This window comes from Papio anubis, chromosome 6, assembly GCF_008728515.1.
Source record: "Papio anubis isolate 15944 chromosome 6, Panubis1.0, whole genome shotgun sequence".
NCBI classification, from domain to species: domain Eukaryota; kingdom Metazoa; phylum Chordata; class Mammalia; order Primates; family Cercopithecidae; genus Papio; species Papio anubis.
The window spans coordinates 110,911,441-110,935,051 of NC_044981.1; the positions used below are offsets into that span (position 1 = coordinate 110,911,441).

Genomic DNA, 23,611 nt, shown 5'->3' on the forward strand with positions numbered 1-23,611 from the left:
AGATGGGTCCATAGAAAAGGAAGTTTCAAAGGACTCAAGAGTTTGGGGTGGAGACTGACAGAACAGACAGGAGAGAAAGAAGAAAGATTTGGGATGAGTCGCATTGGGAGCAGAGACAAGGGAGGGACCAATGTGTAAAAGAATGCCTGGACGTCAGGCACCTCAGACCATTTGCCCATTTTTCGACAAAAATTATCTATATTTTGTAGGATGGAGAAGTCGAAAGTGCCGTTTTCTGGCTATTTGAAACTATTGTCAAGTTTGTATTGGGGCCAAGCAGTACTGCAGAAGAAAATATGGCATTCAGGTTTTAGGTCAGGTGTGAGTTGAAGAGGTTTTAAGTTCTTGAGAAACAAGCTAAGGGAGAAGGGGGAATGGAGGGTGGAAGTTTGCCCGTAGTGAAGGAGGCAAGTTTAAAGAGAAAGGTGGAGACACGGAGAAGGGGGTGGTGAGCCGCCCTGGGCTGTAAATGCGGGTGAGCATCCAAAGCAGGCATCCTTGCAATTGACTTGCCACCAATGGAATGTGGGTGAATAATCAGTCAGGATTCCCCGTGGTGATCAGACCCCAGTGGAATGTGGGTGAATAATCAGTCAGGATTCCCCGTGGTGATCAGATACCAATGGAATGTGGGTGAATAATCAGGCAGGTGTCCTTGCAGTGATTAAACACCAAGGGAAGACTGTCTTCCTGAGTCCGTGACTGGCACCAAAGTTTTGGATCCACAGATAAAATGTGTCTCCTTTGTCTCTACTAGAGAGGATAAAGAACTGGAACTGGAAGGACAGAGAGACTGAAAGGTAGCGAGAGAGGCTGGAGAAGAGAGTGAAAAGACTGCTTACCTGATTTGAAATTGGTTAGTTGTTCCTTGGGCTGATGGTCTGAGGACCCGAGGTTGTACGTGGACCTCCTCACAGAGTGAGGGCAAGGACAGGGGACTGGCCTCCCGAAGGAGTTTCCCTGTCCTGGGTCTTCGGGACCAAAATGTCACACATGTCCATATGAAGAGACCACCAAACAGGCTTTGTGTGAGCAATAAAGCTTTTTAATCACCTGGGTGCAGGCAGGCTGAGTCCCAAAAGGGAATCAGCAAAGGGTGGTGGGATTATCATTAGTTCTTATAGGTTTGGGATAGGCGATGGAGTTAGGAGCAATTTTTGCAGGTGGGGGTGGATCTTACAAAGCACATTCTCGAGGGCGGGGAAATATTACAGACTACCTTCTTAAGGGTGGGGTATTATCACAAAGTACACTATCTCAAGGGCAGGGAGGGTGTATTGTCATAAGGTCAATTGATTGGTTAGTGCAGGGCAGGCACAAATCTCAATGGTGGAATGTCATCAGTTAAGGCAGGACCTGGCTATTTTCACTTCTTTTGTGGTTCTTCAGTTGCTTCAGGCCATCTGGATGTATACGTGCAGGTCACAGGGGATATGATGGCTTAGCTTGGGCTCAGAGACCTGACATATATAGTACATTCATAAATGGGAAACTCCAAAGCAGTTAAAAGAATCAGACTAAATCCATTTGGATCTATTTGGAGATAAATAGATCACAAAAACATACTGTTTTTTAGATAAAGTAAATTAGAGAACAAAACTAACAGTTTGATACCATATATGTCTTAAAAGTACATACCAAACAAAATATTTGTATAGGCACAATGAAATGAAATGAAAAAAAGTATTTGTAATGGTCTGAAGGACACTCACCAAACTTATATCATAATGACCTCTGAACAATGGGAGAAGATGATCAAGATTAGAGGTGGTTGTCAAAGGAAAGTGTAGCTTCATTTTTAATGTTCCAATTTTTAAAGAAAAAGTGACTATAATTTTAGTATTAAAATCAATTTCTTAATTAAGTAAAAGACAACTGAAAGCATGTTTTAAAAGTCCAATTTATTAGGTTTTCAGTTTTACATCCTAATATTCATATACTGCAGACTTCAAGAATCTGAGGCTGGGCGCGGTGGCTCAAGCCTGTAATCCCAGCACTTTGGGAGGCCGAGACGGGCGGATCACGAGGTCAGGAGATCGAGACCATGCTGGCTAACACGGTGAAACCCCGTCTCTACTAAAAAATACAAAAAATTAGCCGGGCGAGGTGGCGGGCGCCTGTGGTCCCAGCTACTCGGGAGGCTGAGGCGGGAGAATGGCGTGAACCCAGGAGGCGGAGCTTGCAGTGAGCTGAGATCCGGTCACTGCACTCCAGTCTGGGCGACAGAGCGAGACTCCGTCTCAAAAAAAAAAAAAAGAATCTGAAAGCTGCTTGTGAATTCATAAAGAATTCACATTCAGCCAATAAATGGCCACAGAGGCCACAGGAAATCCCGAACTTGGACCCCAGCATGGTCAAAGTAGAAGTCAAAAGGAGAATCAGAATTCCAGCTGAGAGAGAAGAAAGGAAGAAACGAGTCAGGCAGACAGTTAGGGTGGGTCTTCGGATAAATTCTTGCAAACTGAAGAGCAGCCTGCAGGCACAGATAAGGAAACTTGCGCAGGGGGGCTTGCCCAGCCATGACCGCAATGGAAAATTCCATCCCCTAACACATGCACAGTAAGGAGAACAAAGAATATAGTAACTTAAGCTAAGGGCCTGCATGTATACTAGGAGGTCAGGGTAGAGCTACCAGAAATTTACACCTTATGCAAATGAGATGCCCAGCCCTCATCGGTTTCTTATAAAAGCCCCTGCATTAAACTGTGAAAACCACCAACCCTCTTCTGGGTCCCCTCTCCCCAGCAGAGAGCTTTCTCCTTTCGCTCATTAAACTTTCACTCCAACCTCACCCTTTAATTCTCTTGGTCCTGAGACAAAGTATTCCAGATAATAACTCACACAAAGAGTCCGCTGCATTGTGGTGCATTGGCCAGACTGTAACACAGCAGTGTTTGCAAAGCTTTTGTTGTGCAAGTACACATTTTGACTACATTTGGGACAGGAAATTCATTGTTAAAATAAACGGAATATAAATAGTGTTCCAGCCAAAATATTAAGTGTCTTCAAGGACTAAAATAATAATTCAATGATTTTTTTGTTTTCTTTTTTTAGACAGAGTCTCAGTCTGTCACCCAGGCTGTAGTGCAATGGCACAATCTCAGCTCACTGCAACCTCCACCTCCTAGGTTCAAGAGATTTTCCTGCCTCAGCATCCCAAGTAGCTGGGATTACAGGTATGCACCACCACGCCTGGCTAATTTTTGTATTTTTAGTAGAGACAGGGTTTCACCATATCAGCCAGGCTGGACTCAAACTCCTGACCTCAACTGATCCACCCACCTCAGCCTCCCAAATGCGGGGATTACAGGCGTGAGTCACCGTGCCTGGCCGCCAAGAATTCAATGATTTTTTAATGCTTTTATTAACTGGATAAACATCTCCAATTAGCAAAGGACAAGCCAGAGAGAGAAAATTAAATAGCTTCTGTGTTGCACTAAATCCTTGCTTTATTTTCCAAGGTGTCCTTAGCTCTGCCTGAAGAAGGCTCAATAAAAATAATGCTGCTTCATCATTTGTAGGACCCATTTCTTCTGTTAGACAGGATCCATAGCATCCAACTGTACAAACCCCTGAAAGCAACAGAGCCTCCACAGTGGCCCATTTTGTAAACACATGAGAAGAAAGTAGGAAATGTTAGCAGTATGTGATCTCCCCATGTCCCACATTAGCAGAAATCAACCTTCCCCTAACAATTCTACTGTTACCGGAGGGGGGTCCCATTTCAGACCCCAAGAGAGGGTTCTTGGATCTCGTGCAAGAAAGAATTCAGGGCAAGTCCACAGGGTAAGGTAAAAGCAAGTTTATTAAGAAAGTAAAGGAATAAAAGAATGGCTACTCTATAGACAGAGCAGATAGAGCAGGGCACTCTCGAAAGCAAGAGGAGGAACGCGCACACCTTAGGTACGATGCTTGTTTATATGTAAGATTGTTATATATAAAGTTTTGGTGCCGCAAAGGAATATCACTCAAATATAAAATTTTCTTTTTAATTCTCAGCAAGGCAAGGTACTTCTATAGAAGGGTGCGCCCTTACAGATGGAGCAACCGTGAGCGCACACTCGGACAAGGGAGGGGAAGGGGTTCTTATCCCCGACACACGCGGCCCCTGCCTCTGTGTAGTTCCCCTATTGGCTAGGGTTAGACCGCAAGGGCTAAACTAATTCAGATTGGCTAATTTAAAGAGAATGACGGAGTGAGTGCTTTGGCAGGAGTCAGGGCAGAGGAGGTAGCAGGTAATCGGAATGAGTTAGGGTGGAGCAGGTGATCAAAAGGAGTTAGGGTTGAGCAGGTGATCCAAATGAGTCAGGGTGGAGTAGGTAATCGGAATGAGTCAGGGTGGAGTAGGTAATCAAAAAAGATTGCTTTACAAGGAAGTTAAGTTTAAAAGTAGAAGGCAAAGAATTGAACATACTGACATATTAATTCTTTGAAAAGAAATTTAGAACTCATATCTAACAAGATACAATGCTTGTTTATAGGTAAGATAACAAAGCAAAAAACATGAGGAAGATGTTGTCTACAAGGCCTTGCAACAAAGGATTGTTAATCTTTGTGTAACTACTGTATTCTGCAAGAATCTGTATTATTATCTTTAAAGCAAAACTTTTTTTTTTTTTGACATGGAGTTTTGCTCTTCTCACTCAGGCTGGAGTGCAATGGCACAACTCGGCTCACTGCAACCTCCACCTCCCAGGTTCAGGCCATTATCCTGCCTCAGCCTCCCGAGTAGCTGGGATTACAGGCACATGCCAACATGCCCAACAAATTTTTTTTGTATTTTTATTAGAGACAGGGTTTCACCACGTTGGCCAGGCTGGTCTCGAACTCCTGACCTCAGGTGATCCATCCACCTCGGCCTCCCAAACTTCTGGGATTATAGGTGTGAGCCACCACACCCGGCCTGAAACTTACTCTTAAACTAAGAATGCTTTTGTTCTAAAGACAGTGGGTAATCAGGACATTTCCTTGGTCTGTTATTTCCTGGGTCAGTTAAGTCCTGGGTTTGTTCAAAAAACATTATTAACTTGTTCCCTTAACTGTAAATATCCTGTTAACTAAGAATGCCTAACCTCCTAGGAATATGGCCCAGTAGGTCTCAGCCTCATTTTACCCAGCCCCTATCCAAGACAGAGTTACTTTGATTTGAATGCCTCTGATACTTGCAATGAGACAATGATCCACAATTAGATTTTTATAATTTTTTTCACAATTTTGTTTTCCAAAAAATAGATTACGAAGCTTATACTGTAGTGCTTAGCAACCCTCATTACTTATCACGAGGATGACAAGAGTGTCCCCAACACTCTTTTTAGGACAGGTATAGGTAGACTCCAGTTTAGGATCCCATCCTTTCAAAAGATGGAACCCACTGTCTCCTTTATAACCAGAGTTCACCCTCAATTTAATAAAGAGAGTAGCAGGAGGCAGCTGGGGAAGATAAGAAGGAATCAGAGGCCAATGAACAAAATCAGCAAATGAACAGCATACACACCTTCATAGTAATCCTCTCGTTCTTCTAATATTTACAACTTAAAACTCTTCTCAAGCCATTTTTGTAACCACCCAATGGGTTCACCTTGCCTGCTGCCTAGACAGAGCTGATTTATCAAGACAGGGGAATTGCAATAGAGAAAGAGTTAATTCACGCAGAGCTGGCTGTGCGGGAGATCGGAGTTTTATTATTACTCAAATCAGTCTCCCCGAGCTGATTTGAGTAATTAGTTTTTAAGGATAACTTGGTGGGTAGGGGGAAGCCAGTGAGCCAGGAGTGCTGACTGGTGAAGTAGGAGATGAAATCATGGGAAGTTGAAGTTGTCCTCTTGTGCCGAGTCAGTTTCTAGCTGGGGGCCACTAGATCAGATGAGCCAGTTTATTGATCTGGGTCATGCCAGCTGATCCATCAAGTGCAGGGTCTGCAAAATATCTCAAGCATGGATCTTAGGAGCAGTTTAGGGAGGGTCAGAGTCTTGTAGCCTCCAGCTGCAATGACTCCTTAACCATAATTTCTAATCTTTTGGCTAATGTCTTCGTACTACAAAGGCAATCTAGTCCCCAGGCAAGAAGGAGGTTTGTTTTGGGAAAGAGCTGTTATCGTCTTTGTTTTAAACTATAAACTAAGTTCTCCCCAAAGTTAGTTCAGCCTACGCCCAGGAAAGAACAAGGACAGCTTAAAGGTTACAACCAAGATGGAATCGGTTAGATTAGATCTCTTTCATTGTCTCAGTCATAATTTTGCAAAGGCGGTTTCATTATTTGTCTGCCCAGGGTCCCGTGTCTGTACATCTTTGCCGATCACAGCTCCCACTGACCATATTTCTCTGACCGTATTTCTCTCTTTCAGCTCTCCTCTCACAGCAACCCCTGTTTCTCCCTCCTGGCACTTAGCATAAGGGGAAGGAATAAGCTGTGTGTTTAATTTTGAATAAGTAATCAATGTCTTCCTCCCTCCCCTACTCAGGACCTCACAATGTAAACATGCAATCCTTATTTGTAGAACTAAGTGAATGAATGTGTCAGAGGCATTAGAACCAGAGTAGTTCCATCTTGAATACGGGCTGGGTAAAATGAGGCTGAGACCCGCATCTCTGGAGGTTAGGCATTCTTTATCACAGGATGAGACAGGAGATCATAATGTATAGTCACAAAGACCCTGCTAATAAAACAGGATGCAATAAAGAAGCTGGCCAAAACCCACCAAAACCAAGATGATGAGGAATGTAACCTCCGGTCATCCTCACTGCTCCTTATATGCTAATTATAATGCATTGGTATGCTAAAAGACACTCCCACCAGCAGCATAACGATTTGCAAATGTCATGGCAACATCAGGATATTACACTGTATGGTCTAAAAAGAAGAGAAACCCTCTGGTCTGGGAATTCCTCATATCCCTTTCTTAGAAAACTCATGAATAATACATCCCTTGTTTAGCATATAATCAAGAAATAACTATAAAAATAGCCAGACAGCAGCCCTCGAGGCTGCTCTGCCTATGGAGTAGCCACCCTTTTATTCCCTTACTTTGTTAATAAACTTGCTTTCACTTTACTCTGTGAACTCACCCAAATTCTTTCTTGCACAAGATCCAAGAACCCTCTGTTGGGGTCTGGATTGGGACTCCTTCCTGGTCCCAATGGGTGCTTTCTCTACTAACATCCTAGTCCTCCCATGTGATTGACTTGACAGTCTCATCCCATTCTCATCTGCTAAACCAAATCCCCTCAGCCCCTGGAGCTGGCTGATTTCTCCAAGATCCCACCCCCTGGAGATGGGCTGGCTTAGAAAGTATACAGATATTCCCACACTAGGAAAGATAGCCTGCAACACTCCATCTCAGCCTGGTCCACCCAGAAGCATTAACAAACTAAAAAACGTGGATGTGTTCTATAACCACAAGTCCAAAGGAGAAAGGTTGCCTTCTTCTGGACTCTGTGGCTGTTCTGGGACATGCTTCTGTACCATGGCAAGACCACAAACTGAAGGCAAGGCCCCACCTAGCTAGTGTTTCATATAATCTTTACTGTTTGCAAAAGGCCTGGATTTTAGAGAATTCCTTTAATTTTCATCCAAAGCTTAAGGGCTATTTCTTACCCAGTGTGAAAACAAGAAAGAAAGAAAAAAAAAAGGAAGTAAATGGCAGTAAAGAAAAATTGAAGGAAGAAAAAATAAGAGGAAGCACAGGAGTATTATATACGTGCTGTGAGTATTGTACACTTAATAGAGGTGGACCACAGCTTGACTTGGCCCTTCCACGCTGACAGATATGAGTCACATTGATATAGGAGTTAAGAAGAAATTACTAGTGGCCAGGCGCGGTGGCTCACGCCTGTAATCTCAGCAGTTTGGGAGGACGAAGCAGGCAGATCACGAGGTCAAGAGTTCGAGACCAGCCTGACCAACATGGTGAAACCCCGTCTCTTCTAAAAAGACAAAAAAAAAAAATTAGCCGGGTGAGGTGGTGGGTGCCAGTAATCTCAGCTACTCAGGAGACTGAGGCAACAGAATTGCTTGAACCCGGGAGGCAGAGGTTGCAGTGAGCAGAGATCGAGCCACTGCACTCCAGCCTGGGCGACAGTGCGAGACTCCATCTCAAAAAAAAAAAAAAAGAAGAAGAAATTATTAGTAAGGGTATGAGAGTATGAGAGTCCTCGGTAAGGTTTTCTTTTTAATGAAAAGCAGTCCCAAAATAATTTTCTTTTGTTTTTTGTTTTTTGAGATGGAGTTTCCCTCTTGTTGCCCAGGCTGGAGTGCAATGGTGCAATCTCAGCTCACTGCAACCTCCACCTCCCAGATTGAAGCAATTCTCCTGCCTCAGCCTCCCAAGTAGATGGGATTACAGGCATGCCCCACCACGCTCGGCTAATTTTGTATTTTTAGTAGAGACAGTTTATCCACGTTGGTCAGGCTGGTCTCCAACTCCCGACCTCAGGTATCCATCTACCTAGGCCTCCCAAAGTGCTGGGATTATAGGCGTGAGCCACCGTACCCAGCCCCAAAATCATTTTCTTTTCTAACAAAGAGCAGCCTGTGAAATCAAGCTGCAGGCAAAGACAAGCAAGTTGGAAGCTTACACGGGTGAATGTCGGCAGTTGTGCCAAAAGGAAATGGTTTCCTGGGGCTAGGCATGTTCATCTTCACTTCTTTTTGCCAAACCATGTGCACAGTATGGAGAAGACAATGTGGCACCAGCCAGGCAAAGACCCTATTTGCCTAATAAGATTAGGGTGGGACCACCAGCCTTCCCCACACACTACGTAAACATCACACCTGGTCGAACCAATCTCTGGGCCTTACGTAAATCAGACACTGCCTCCTCAAGCCTGCCTATAAAATCTGGTACAGTCTGCAGCTGGCCAGTTTTTCCCTTTCGGGAGCCCCTCTCTCTTGCAAGGGAGAGAGCTGTTCTTCTTTCTCTTTCTTTTGCCTATTAAACCTCTGCTCCTAAACTCACTGGTCATGTGTGTCCGTGTCCTTAATCTTCTTGGTGTGAGATGACAAACCCTGGGTATTTACCCCAGACAACAACACCACTTCAACATGATTTACTAGGACCTCATGGTAAAGCAAAGAACCTGCTCAGTTACAACACACCCATTCATGATGAGAAATCATGACAAGTTTCAAAACCCACAAAACAATCTGTAAACTAAAAATAACATTCCAAGCCTTCCAACTGACTGAATGGAGACCTCCTCTTGGCCAAGGGCATTCCAAAGTAAACCTGAAACTAGTTCAGGCCTTGATGGAAAATGGAGGCCTGACTTACCTCATTATACCCTTCTCCCTTTGGAATTCAGACACAACTGACCAGCATTAACATTAAAACAGAGATCTTAAGACTGACAGAATAGACTCCTGTAGCAATAAGATACCAAACTCCAACCTGACTCTAGTATAGCATTACATGACAGATAACAGCCCTGAAAGATATCAAAGTATTTTACCTGAAAATATATGTCTTTTTTTTTTTTTTTAAGATAGAGTCTCACTCTGTCACCAGACTGAAGTGCAGTGGTGCCATCTCAGCTCACTACAACCTCCATCTGCTGGGTTCAAGTGATTCTCCTGCCTCAGCTTCCCAAGTAGCTGGGACTACAGGTGAGTGCCACCATACCCAGCTAATTTTTGTCTTTTTAGTAGAGACAGGGTTTCACCATGTTGGCCAGGATAGTCTCCATCTCTTGACCTCATGATCCTCCTGCCTCAGACTCCCAAACAGTTGGGATTACAAGCATGAGCCACTGCGCCCCACCTTCTTTGTCATATTTTTAAATGGCCCTGCAAAGCTGTCTCTTGTGGAGGAAATGTACATTCTGTAAAGAATCTCTTTCCTTTATTAGGTCTTTTCAGGAGAGTCTAGCACCTTTCAGGGTCTGATAAGAAGACATTTACCATCTATTGTCTCTGAAGCCTGCTACAGAGACATCATCTACATAACAAGAACCTGGGCCTTCCTACTGGCGCAGTGGCTCACACCTGCAATCCCAGCACTTTGGGAGGCCAAGGCAGGCAGATCACCTGAGGTTAGGAGTTCCAGACCAGACTGGCCAACATGGTGAAACCCTGTCTCTACTAAAAATACAAAAATTAGCTGGGTGTGGTGGTGTGCACCTGTAGTCCCAGCTACTCGGGAAGCTGAGGCAGGAGAATCGCTTGAACCTGGGAGGCAGAGGTTGCAGCGAGCCGAGATCACACCACTGCACTCCAGTCTGGGTGGCAGAGCGAGACTCCATCTCAATAAATAAATAAATAAATTGATGGAGACTTGTCTCAGATACTTTTTGATTTACAAATCCAATGGTGTAATGCCAATCCCTAAAACAGGGTCCAAACAATGCAGTCCAAGTAGACATCTCTCCCAGGTTCTTGCATTTCAAGGATAATTTTGAAGTAGAGCATAGAATGAATGAAATACATATTCTTCAGCCAATCCTTTATAATAGCATTGACTGCATTTATTTAGTTAATATAAGAAACACAATTTCCAAGACCTCTTTTTCAGGTATTAAGAGTGCATTCCTCATCACCTTGATCCAGTTTCTTGCAGAGACCAGGTGAATGAGTGCAAAGGCCTCATTTATCTGACACCAGCCTACCAAGCTTTCAAAAGTCACATAGCCTAAGCTGATGTAAGAATGCAAAGGCATTTCAATATTAGACTGGAAATGAATGGTTGTGCCAAGGCTTCATCCAAAAAGAATGGAGACAGAAGCAAGAGGCTCCTCACTGTTCTCCTTTCCGTCTCACTTTGTGCCGACCTAACCTTTATGCTGCCACAAAGTAGCCACTCTGAAATGCAGACCTGATCCATCTCTCCCCACCTACAAAGCTGCCCATGATAGACAAGGTAAGGAATAAACTCCTTAAGGTATGTGAATCTCTTCTCTATCAGCCAAAACCCACATCCCCAGGGTTTCTTCCCCAGTGCCCAATATCTAGCCTGACCTCCAGTCACATGGAAAAATTAAATTTGTTTTGGCATGCCACAGAGCTTTCATAGCTGCTTCACCTTCTGGGTTCTTCCTCTTCCTTCACAAGCTGCTTCTCCACTGGGCAAAAGTCTGGGCCCCATTCAAGAGTTGGAACAGGTGTTTTTGTGAAGGCTTCCTAGGATCCCTAGGCATAATTTCCCTTCCTTCCTTCCTTCCTTCCTTCCTCCCTCCCTCCCTCCCTCCCTTTCTTCCTTCCTTCCTTCCTTCCTCTTTTCCTTCCTTCCTTCCTTCCCTCCCTCCCTCCTTTCTTTCTTTCTCTCTCTCTCTCTCTCTCTTTCTTTCTTTCTTTCTTTCCAGGATTTCACTCTATCATCCAGGCTAGAGTGCAGTGGCACGCTCATGGCTCACTGCAGCCTTGACCTCCCAGTCTCAAGCGATCGTCTTACCTCCGCCTCCCAGGTAGCTGGGACTATAAGCACGTGCCACCACACCCAGCTAATTTTTGTAATTTTTTAGAGACAGAGTTTCACCATGTTGTCCAGGCTGGTCAAAATTTCTTTTTATCCCAGTTACCACTCCTACACACATGTCCATCTTGCTTTATTTATATTGGTTAATATTTCTGCGATTGTCTAATCGATGAAAAAAATGAATGCCACACACAGTCCTACCAGAGATAACTCTATTGTATTTTGATGCATTTCTTTTTTTTTTTTTTTTTTTTTTTTTCCCGGAGACAGGGTCTCATTCTGTCACCCAGACTGGAGTGCAGTGCCATGATTTTGGCTCACCGCAACCTCCACCCGCCAGGCTCAAGGGATTCTCCTACCTCAGACTCCGGAGTAGGTGGGATTACAGGCGCATGCCACTACTGCCCAAATAATTTTTGTATTTTTAGTAGAGACAGGGTTTTCACCATCTTGGCCAGGCTGGTCTTGAACTCCTGACCTCACATGATTCACCTGCCTCAGCCTCCCAAAGTGCTGGGATTACAGGCATGAGCCATGGTGCCCGATTTTTTTTTTTTTTTTTTTTTTTTTTTAAGATGGAGCCTCTCTCACTCTATTGTCCAGGCTGGAGGGCAGTGGCAGAATCTCAGCTCATGGCAACCTCTGCCTCCCGGGCTCAAGCAATTTTCCTGCCTCACCCTCCCCAGTAGCTGTAACTACAGGTGTGCACCACCATGCCCAGCTAGTTTTTGTATTTGCACTAGAGACAGGGTTTCACCATGTTGGCCAGGCTGGTCTCGAACTCCTGACCTCAAGTGATCTGCCGGCCTTGGCATCCCAAAGTGCTGGGATTACAGGCGTAAGCCACCATGCCTTGCCAATGCATTTCTTTATAGTGTTTTTCTAATACAAATATATCATGTATTTTTAAAAAATATAATTGGGGTTATACTGTAACTACAATTTTACAACCTGTTTTCTACGTTTAATATTAATATTTCCCCAAGTGTTCTTTTAAAATGTTAACAGCTGCACAATATTCCATCATAAAGCTGTATTTTCAGTTGACTACTCTCCCACAATTGGACTTTTCGTTCTCTTTCTAATTGGTCACTATTATAAATCTGTTATAATTCTGTTTCCTTAGGATGAGGAAAGTTGTTTCTCTGGAAAAGAAACAACTGAGTCAAAGGGAATAAAAATTGTTTTGATACATATTGCATATAAAATAGCACCAATTTACACTCCCACCAATTATATACGATAAGGTTCATGACTTTAAGGGTCACTGCTTAATCAGTTCCTTCTCAATATTTCTATATACCTTTTAAGAGGTGTTGTAATATTTTATTATATTATTTAACAATAATATAATATTTATTTAATAATAAAATATTTAAATAATAAATAAATAATATATTTATTAATAATTATTATTAATAAGTAACTATAAATGAATTATAAATAAATCATAAATAAATAATTTGATAATTTATTAATAATTATAAATGAATTATAAATAAATTATGAATAAATAATATTATTTATTATTTATTTAAATATTTTATTATTGAATAATATAATAAAATATTACATGTTTTATACATATTACATATTACATATACAAAATATATGACAAATAATTATTAATAATATTATTTATTAATAAATAATAAATTTGTTATTTAAATAAAATAATAAATATTTTTATATGTTATTATTAAATAAATAATATATTTATTATTATATTAAATAATATATTTATTTAATAATAACATATAAAAATAAATATTTATTTAATAATAAAATAATAACTATTATAATATTTATCACACAAAGAATAATAATAGTAGTAACATTACTCATCCTTTTTTTAAGGACTTGGTATATACAGATAAGCACTTTACTAACATGATTGCACTCAACCCTTACAACAGTTCTTAGAAAGGATGAGGAACTCGGGCTTACCCAAGGACCCACAGGCAATGAGTAAAGCAGAACCTGGATTCAAACCCACAAGTCTCTGATCTTAACACCCATGCTTTTACCCTGGGGTTTGTAAATGTTTTTGTCTACGAGCTATCAGTATGAGTTTACGGAACAAATTTAAATATTTGTTTGTTTTAAAGTGATATACTACTGGGACCGGGCGCAGTGGCGATGCCTGTAATCCCACCAGTTTGGGAGGCCAAGGCCCATAGATCGCTAGAAGTCAGGAGATCAAGACCAGGCTGGCCAACATGGTGAAACCTCATCTCTACCAAAAATACAAAACTTAGCCAAGTGTGGTGGCACACATCTGTAGTCCCAGCTACTCGGGAGGCTGAGGCAGAAGAATGGCTTGAACCCAGGAGGCAGAGGCTGCAGTGAGCCTAAATTATGCCGCTATACTCCAGCCTGGGCAACAGAGCTAGACTCTGTCTCAAAGGAAAAAAAAAAGGTATACTCCTGGGCACATTGGCTTACCCGTGTAATCCTAGCACATTGGGAGGTTGAGATAAGAGGACTGCTTATGCTCAGGAGTCTGAGACTAGCCTGACAACATAGTGAGACCCCATCTCTACAAAAATTAAAAAATTAGCCAGGCATGGTAGTGTGCCTGTGGTCCCAGCAAGCTACTCAGGAGGCTGAGGTGGGAGATTGCTCAAGCCCAGGAAATCGAGGCTGCAATGAGCTCTGATTGTGCCACCATAGTACAGTCTGGGTGACAGAGACTGAGACCCTGTCTCAAAAATAAAAAAGATGTACATATACTACTGTACATATTATGCACATTACCAAACATACACAAAAATGTAAATTAAGATTGAGATAAACAAAAATTCAAATCTTATCTTCTTGGACCTCTCATAAATCATCTTGTGTTTTATGTCTACCTACTAGAATGTAAGCTCCACGAGAGCAGGCCCTCCGTTTTCCAGTACTGCGTCTGCAACAGTGCCTGGCAGATAGTATGCACTCATGAAATGTATGTTGGACATTAATAAATGAATGAATGGTTCAGCTACAATGTTGTATAGTTAAAGGCAGAACCTAGAAATCAATTATATTTTTATCCTTAGCACCAAGCACATTTCCTAGCAGATAATGAAAACCCCATAAATATCTAGTGAGTGAATATACATTTAATGTTTGTTAAATAAATTAATGGATGGATAAATGAATGAGCACATGGATAAGAAGACAAATAGACAAACATAGAAAGGCTTCTTCCCTCTGGTCGCTTTCTAGGGTTAGCGTGTCAAAGATAAAAATACCTGGCTGATGGGCGCGGTGGCTCAAGCCTGTAATCCCAGCACTTTGGGAGGCCGCGACGGGCAGATCACGAGGTCATGAGATCAAGACCATCCTGGCTAACACGGTGAAACCCCGTCTCTACTAAAAAATACAAAAAATTAGCCGGGCGTGGTGGCGGGCGCCTGTAGTCCCAGCTACTCGGGAGGCTGAGGCAGGAGAATGGCGTGAACCCGGGAGGCGGAGCTTGCAGTGAGCCGAGATCTCGCCACTGCACTCCAGCCTGGGCGACAGAGCGAGACTCCGTCTCAAAAAAAAAAAAAAAAATACCTGGCTGAACTTAATTATAATAACACCTTACTATTGCAAAGAATAGTCCCCTAGAACAAGTATAGATGGAATTTCACGGTCTTATAAAACTAGGAAATTATAAACCCCCTATTTTAAAAATTAGCCCGGGCTAGACAAAACCTTAGAAGCAAAGATAGTGAGTTTTAGAAGAACTCGAAAGTGTAGTAGGCAGTTGACCAAGATACACTGGAGAGGCAAAGCCATGAATTATTCATCCACATCTTATTAGGTAAGGATAAAAATATAAAACACCTATAAAATACTTACCTTGAAGCTGGGTGCGGTGGCTCACGCCTGAAATCCCAGCACTTTGGGAGGCCAAGGCAGGTGGATCACCTGAGGTCAGAAGTTCAAGTCCAGCCTGGCCAACATAGTGAAACCCCATCTCTACTAAATATACAAAAATTAACCAGGCATGGTGGCAGGCACCTGTAATCCCAGCTACTCAGGAGGCTGAGGCAGGAGAATTGCTTAAACCCAGGAGGTGGAGGTTGCAGTGAGCTGAGGTTGTGCCACTGCACTCCAGCCTGGGTGACAAAACGAGACTCTATTAAAAAAAACAAACAAACAAACAAACAAAAACTTACTTATAAAATTATAAACCTTAATATTTGACTAATAAGTTTGCAATTATTTGCAATTATCTCTTTAACTCATTCTATCTTTAAAAGCTCATTATTACCTCCTTTGCAATATCTAATCTTAATCTCAAGGTTTTTTTTTTTTTTTGCATGCCAGATGTACATTATGGGAAATTATATTAACACACCCTTCTGACTTCAGTATCTTTATTCTGTAACCTCACTGATATATGACATTTAAATTCACTTGTTAGTCCGAAAACACTAAAATGCTTTGTTTGGCCTTTTCCTTCAGTTTTTACTGTAATAAATAATTCATTTCTAGAATTAGCATAAATGTGAAATTTTTCTCTGAAACTCTTTTTCTACCGCAGAGATAGAAGAATGGCTGTCTGGTTCATCACTGTAGCCTCATTGACTGAGTATCAGTAAATATTTAAAGAATGAATGAACAAAATGATGCAGTGAGAATTCAAACCAAGACTTTCTGACTCCAAAGCCCATGCTCTTACTCACAATGTTTTTTGTTGTTGTTTGTTTTGTGGGTTTGTTTGTTTGTTTTTGAGATGGAGTCTCGTTCTGTTGCCCAGGCTGGAGTGCAGTGGTGTGATCTCTGCTTACCACAACCTCCACCTGCCAGGTTCAAGCGATTCTCCTACTTCAGCCTCCCAAGTAGCTGGGATTACAGGTGTGCACCACCATGCCTGGCTAATTTTTGTATTTTTAGTAGAGACGGGGTTTCACTATGTTGGCCAGGCTGGTCTCGAACTCCTGACCTCGTGATCCGGCTGCCTCAGCCTCCCAAAGTGCTGGGGTTACAGGCGTGAACCACCACGCCCGGCTTCTTACTCACAATGTTATTGTCCCATATATGCCTGGCTAAAAGTTGAAATGATCACCTTTCCCTAAATTGAATGATTTTCTGACACTTGATATTGCTATCTCTAAGACTGTTGTAACGATGACTTGCATTTCCATAAGTCATGTTAACTCAAATAATTAATTTAATTTTAATTAATTCATAAATCTCTTTCTAACCACTTTTTGGAAGATACATTCTTCCATGTTCATAACTGTACACATTCATAAATGTACAGATTGGATCTTGTTGATTTCAGAGCTATAATTTAGTTTAATATAAAGTTCTATGAAGCTTAAAAATATCTGTTCAAGTTAGTAAGATAATTTCTTAGGCTGGACTCAAAGAAAGTCACAGGCAAATTAATTAACTTCAGGTCCTATTTTAAGCAACTAGCCGTTTTTTAGCATTTACATGGGATCTATCTCCATAGGAGGTATTGGGTATAACTGTCAAGAATAATGAATACAAATTTGGGAACAGTGTCACATATGGAATAGCCCCTGAGAAAGGAATGGTGGAATCAAAAGTCCCTGTTGACAACCACATGAGACACTCTTTATTCATCATTATCATAGATAGATAGATAGATAGATAGATAGATAGATAGATAGATAGATAGATAGATAGACAAGACAGAGAGAGAGAAAGAGGGGGAGAAAGAGAGAGAGATCTTCCCACATGTTAAAGATTTTAGAACTCTTCCAAAATGGGATTTTTTTCACTTCACTTATTATAAGATACTTGATACTTTTTATTTTAAAGTGAAAAATTTTCTAAGATATAATGTTTATTTTTTTTTTTTTAATTTTTTTTTTTTTTTTTTTTGAGACAGTTTCACTCTTATTGCCCAGGCTGGAGTGCAATGGCATGATCCAGCTCACTACAACCTCCACCTCCCGGGTTCAAGTGATTCTCTTGCCTCAGCCTCCCGAGTAGCTGGGATTATAGGCATGCACCACCACGCCCGGCTAATTTTGTATTTTTAGTAGAAATGGGATTTCTCCATGTTGGTCAGGCTGGTCTCGAACTCCTGACCTCAGGTGATCTACTCGCTTCGCCCTTCCAAATTGCTGGGATTGTAGGCATGAGCCACCATGCCCAGCCTATTTATTTACTTATTTATTTATTTGAGACAGAGTCTCACTCTGTCACCCAGGCTGGAGTGCAGTGGTGCGATCTCAGCTCACTGCAACCTCTAACTCCTGGGTTCAAGCAATTCTCATGCCTCAGCCTCCTGAGTAGCTGGGATTACAGGCGCATGCCACCACTCCCGCCTAATTTTGTTTTTTGGTTTTTGGTTTTTTTGAGATGGAGTTTCGCTCTTGTCACCTAGGCTGTAGCACAATGGCATGATCTCTGCTCGCTGCAACTTCTACCTCCTGGGTTCAAGCAATCCTCCTGCCTCAGCCTCCCCAGTAGCTGGAACGACAGGCACCCTCCACTACGCCTGGCTAATTTTGTATTTTTAAGAGAGGCAGGGTTTCACCATGTTGGCCAGGCTAGTCTCGAACTCCTGACCTCAGGTGATCCATCTGCCTCGGCCTCCCGAAGTGCTGGGATTATAGGCGTGAGCCACTGGGTCCGGCATACATAATATTTTATCTCAGATGTTGAGTGGTGTGCTTCAAACCTTAATAAGCTATTGATTTAAATTATCTCCTCAGGAATATTTCCCTTAAATAGACTTGAAATATAGTTAATCCCATCTTCCAAAAGAGCAATGCTTTAGTGCCACAAAATTGTGTAACTAGGGAGACTGAAGACTGTTGGATGTCATTTCAATACTCATCAGTTTCATATCAACCTATAGGAGAAGGAGCAAACAACTTTAAGACTGAATTTTCCATTATCTATCAGTAACTCTTCTATTGTTAATATTTATCAATGTTTTATTTTCTTTTTCTTTCTTTCTTTCTTTTTTTTATTTTGAGATGGAGTCTCGCTCTGTCATCAGGCTGGAGTACAGTGGCATGATCTCCGCTCACTGCAACCTCCAACTCCCGGGTTCAAGCAATTCTCCTGCCTCAGCCTCCCGCATAGCTGGGATTACAGGCGCACGCCACCACATCCAGCTAATTTTTGTGTTTTTAGTAGAGACAGGGTTTCACCATGTTGGCCAGGATGGTCTTGATCTCTTGACCTCATGATCTATCCACCTCGGCCTCCCAAAGTGCTGAGATTGCAGGCATGAGCCACTGCACCTGGCCAGTATTTATCAATGTTTTCTACACAATGTTTCTACACACAGTTTCATCTCCCTACAGGGCTGCCTTATAATTTTTGTGGGCCCCATACACTTTTGCCTTCATGGGTCCCCGCTTCCACAGAAGATATTAAAAATAATTTTTTGTGACTACATTAGTATAAAGATGAATGTATCAAAATACTATGTATCAAAACACAGACCCTCCTGAACTTACAATGGGGTTGCATCCTCATAAACCCATGGTAAAGTTGAAAAAATCCTAAGTTGAACCATCATAAGTTGGGGACCATCTGTAATTTTTTCAACTTCAAAGCTCATTTTTTTTCTCTACTGATTAAAAAAAAATAGAACATTCTCATGGATCCTTAAAAGAATGGTAGGCTACCGTGAGCACTGCTGGATTGGTTAGCCCTGTCTGTCTAGGAAATTGGGCAGGGGCTACAACAGGCTCTTCCCAGCATCCTGCTGTCCATTATTCACCTTTAGTTCTGTGTGTCAAGTACCTGTTGGCCTAGCTATACCCTGCCCTCTGTGTGGGCTCCAGATCCCCTCATTTCAACAAACCCCTCAAGCATGGAAGGACTCACGGTGAAGTTCCCCTGTATATTAGTCAGGATTCTCCAGAGAAACAGAACCAGTAGGATGTGTATGTACATAGAGCAAGATTCATTTTAAGGAACTAGTTTACAAGATTGTGGGGAATGGCAAGTTGGAAATCTGAAGGACAGGCCAGCAGCCTGGAGACCCAGGAAAGAACTGATGTTGCAGCTCAAGTCCAAAGGGAGTCTGGAGGCAGAATTCCCTATTGTTTGGGAAATCTTAGTCTTTTCTCTTCAGGCCTTCAACAGCTTGGATGAGGCCCACCCACATTACAGAGGACCATCTACTTTAGTTTCAGTCTATTGATTTAAATGTTAATCTCATCTAAAAACAAACAAACAAACAAACCCAAAAAAACTTCCCAGCAATACATAAAATGAACCATTACATCTTGTGTTTCCAAAAGAGTGTGGTCTTAAGGTTGATACCAGACCATTACACAAGGTTACAAAAATCTTCATGCAAATATCCCTGCCAGGATTGGAGAAGGAATAAATTGTCTCCAGGTCAAAATGATGTGAAATGAAACTGTATCACCTGCATCTTGAATAAATCTATCTTTGTAAGTTTGAATAAATCCGAATATTTTAATTTCACTGTTAGGTAAACGTCAGTCTGCCCATTTGCCTTCATGAATAGAAGCACAGGCATTGATCTCTATTCAAATGGCATGGTTTAAAATCGTGAACCAGACATTAAATAGTTGGTAATTACTATCAGAAAGAAACACTTAACAGCCAATATGGTCAAAACCATAATCATTTTTTGGCAATTATTCTCTAAAATTCTAATTGTCAATTCTAAATAAATCCACGTGATAAGTCAACTCATTCTATTACTTGGAGGTATATTTTGTGGGTAGATATTGCTGGTGGGTCCAGGAGGATATAGCTTAGGCCAACACTGGAAGATTTCCAGAACTACAGAATTCTTTTATTTCTCTATTTATTTTTTAGAGACAGCATCTCACTCTATCACCCAGGCTGGCGTGAAGTGGTACAAATCATAGCTCACTGCAGCCTTGAACTCCTGTGCTCAAGGTATCCTCCTGCCCCAACCTCCTGAGTAGTTGGAACTACAGACACACGCCACCATGCCCGCTGTTTGTTTGTTTGTTTGTTTAATTTTTTTGTAGAGATGGGGTCTCACTATGTTGCTCAGGCTGGTCTCAAACTCCTGGCTTCAAGACAGCCTCCTGCCTTGGCCTCCCAAACTGCTAGGATTAAAAGCATGAGCCACCATGACCAGCCTTGAGTTCTTGATTTTTAAGAAGTGGACTTTCTGGAACAGAAGAATGATTTAAATTTTCAAAAGCATGACTTTGCATATCAATAGCAAAGCCTTGAGGAGTCACAGCACAAGAATCTTTGCTTTTAATCCTAGAGTGGAGAACGATCCATATGGAGACCCATTTTCCCACCTGAAAGGGAATGTGTGCCACCAACACAGGGGGAAAGGGGAGGCAGGACCAGTGCTGAGATGCTGGCTGCCCTCTTGGGACCTGGATGCATGGTGGGCATAAACACTCCAGTTGGTTCCTGGCTTCCTAGTACGCAGGTCACTGAGACGGGAGCCTCTCAGAGAAGGTCTGCAGGCAGTACAGCTCCTGGGAGTAGAATAAATGACAAAGACTAAGAGAAGTGCCGAGGGGGCCAGAGGGCAGCTCCGCAGGCCTCCAAGTCCAGGTAACACTTTTTAACTCCCTACCTGACTTGACCTCCTTTTTGGCCTTTGACACACAAATCACTTACTGCTGGGGAATCCTCCTTACTCTCATGCCCCCACTCTCTTCCAAGCGTCTCTCCTTTTTCCCACTTCTCTGGCCCTCCACTCAGTCACTACTGCAGCTCACTTCCTTCACCCACTCACAACTTGATATTTGCTGTGTTCTGTCCTCGACGCTGTCTCCTCATGAGAGTGGGACATTCTCACTGGGTTACTTCATGCCCTTCTGTGATCTCAGCCACTTCTAGTATCTAATGGCTCCCAAATCTGCATCTCTAACTAGAGATTGACATTTCCAGCCATCTAGTGACCATCATTTACATGTCCTGATGGCATGTCAAGGTCAGCATCACCCCCTGACCACCACAACCATTGCCCCAGTAACCTCAGCAAAACCTCCTTTCCCTCATCCCTTCCTGGTCTACTAAAGCACCCTGTGTAATTATGTTTGTTCACTGTGTCTGTCCCTCTAGGTTCTTCTCTGAGACCATATATTTACTCTAGCCATGCTTGCCTTCTTCCTTTTTAAAATTTTTATTTATTACCAATTATTATTTACCTGACTCAACTGTAAGCTCCACAGTTAGAAACAGGGAAACATTGACTTCTACTTTGTAACTCCATTTGTTGCCTGGCACATAATTTTTAAAAATTTTTATTTCAATCCTACAGAAAAGTTGCAAGAATAATCCAATGAACTCAAGTATGTTTCACTTTGATTAACCAATTGTGAGAACAGTGTGCTACATTTGATTTATTCCTTTCTCTATGTGTATATTACAGTATGATTGCTGAATCATTTGTGAGCGATTTGCAGACACTATGGCCCTTTACCCCTAAACACTTCCGCTTGTATTTTCTAAGAACAAGGACATTCCTCTTCATACAATTGTCAAATTCAAGAAATTTAATAATGACGCTGTATTATTCACCAATTATCTCAATAATGTTCCTTAGAGAAACAATAAATGCATTACATGTGCCAAGTTTCTTTAGTCTATTGAATCTGGAACAGTTTTGCAGCCTTTTTTTTTTTTTTTTTGTCTTCTGGCATGAGGTTCCATCTGCAATGCACTGAGAACAACACAACACCTCTTATCCAATTGCCAAAAATGCCCCAAATGATTAACTTGAATCTAATCATGAGGAAACATTAGATATACCCAAATCGAGGAACATTCCACAAACTGCACTCTTTCTAAACACATCGCCGGGCACAGTGGCTCACCCTTGTAATCCCAGCACTTTGGGAGACTGGGGCAGGTGGATCACCTGAGGTCGGGAGTTCAAAACCAGCCTGGACGACATGGTGAAACCCCATTTCTAGTAACAATACAAAAATTTGCTGGGTGCGGTGGTGCACACCTGTAACCCCAGCTACTCGGGAGGCTGAGGCAGGAGAATCACTTGAACGTGGAAGGCGGAGGTTGCAGTGAGCTGAGATCGCACCACTGCACAGCAGCAGCTTGGGTGACAAGAGCAAGCCTCCCTCTCAAAAAAATAAAAATAAAAATAAAACAAACACATCAAGTTCATTCCCACCCAAGGGCCTGGCACCACTCTTGCTGTTTCTAAGAATATTCCAATTCAGCATGTTATCTCCTTAGAGGGCCAACCCTCCCCACCCTACCCAGACTAGACCTCACCCTTCACCTCATTCCATCTCCATTCTGTTATTCTGCTTTATTTTCTTTTCAAAAGACTTAACACTCTCTAAAATTACCTTGTTTATCTATTTGTTTACTTTTTTCTTTTTTTTTTTTTAAGACAGAGTCTGGCTCTGTCTCCCAGGCTGGAGTGAGTGGCGCGATCTCGGCTCACTGCAAGCTCCGCCTCCCGGGTTCACGCCATTCTCCTGCCTCAGCCTCCTGAGTAGCTGGGACTACAGGCACCCGCCACCACGCCCAGCTAGTTTTTTTGTACTTTTTAGTAGAGACGGGGTTTCACCGTGTTCGCCAGGATGGTCTCGATCTCCTGACCTCGTGATCCGCCCGTCTCGGCCTCCCAAAGTGCTGGGATTACAGGTTTGAGCCTCCGCTCCAGGCCTTTTTTTTTTTTTTTTTTTTTTTGAGATGGAGTCTTGCCCTGTCGCTAGGTCAGAGTGCAGCGGCGTGATCTCATCTCACTGCAACCTCCGCCTCCCTGGTTCGAGCGATTCTCCTGCCTCAGCTTTCCGAGTAGCTGGGACTACAGGCGCGCCCCACCACGTCCAGCTAATTTTTTGTATTTTTAGTAGAGACGGAGTTTCACCATGTTGGCCAGGATGGTCTCCATCTCCTGACCTCATGATACTCCCACCTCACGATTCTCCCACATTGGCCTCCCAAAGTGCTGGGATGACAGGCATGAGCCACCGCACCCGGCTGCGGATATAACTTTTATGAGAGGGGTACCGTATCTAAAAGAGCATCCGCTTGAAAATGGGCACTTATTTGATTGTTGGTCAGGGAAAAAGTTCTTTATCTTCAGTGCCTAACAGAGTGCCTCAGACTCAATAAGTGTTTGTCAAATGGGTGACTAATATAATGTATGATTCACTAAGCAGAATATTTATGGTTCCCATTTCCTCCTGAGTTTTCATTTTTGCTTACTCCAAACATTCATAAGATTTCAACAAGAGTTCCTTTTCAGTGTTCAACTATCCATTTCTTTTAGTCTGAAGTAGAAAA

At 42.3% G+C, this 23,611-nt stretch overlaps 1 long non-coding RNA gene across 3 annotated transcripts in view; it reads left to right on the plus strand.

Moving 5' to 3' along the window:
• Positions 1-324: 324 nt before the first annotated feature.
• Positions 325-23,611, plus strand: part of LOC103883941 — a 29,029-nt gene continuing 5,742 nt past the window's right edge. Inside the window, exon 1 of one of the 3 annotated variants that reach the window (XR_646338.4) lies at positions 325-856. This is a non-coding gene — a long non-coding RNA (uncharacterized LOC103883941). Of the gene's footprint in view, positions 857-3,133; positions 3,177-10,708; positions 10,850-23,611 lie in introns of those variants that run through there. The other 2 variants (XR_004184388.1, XR_004184387.1) reach the window with 2 other exon arrangements.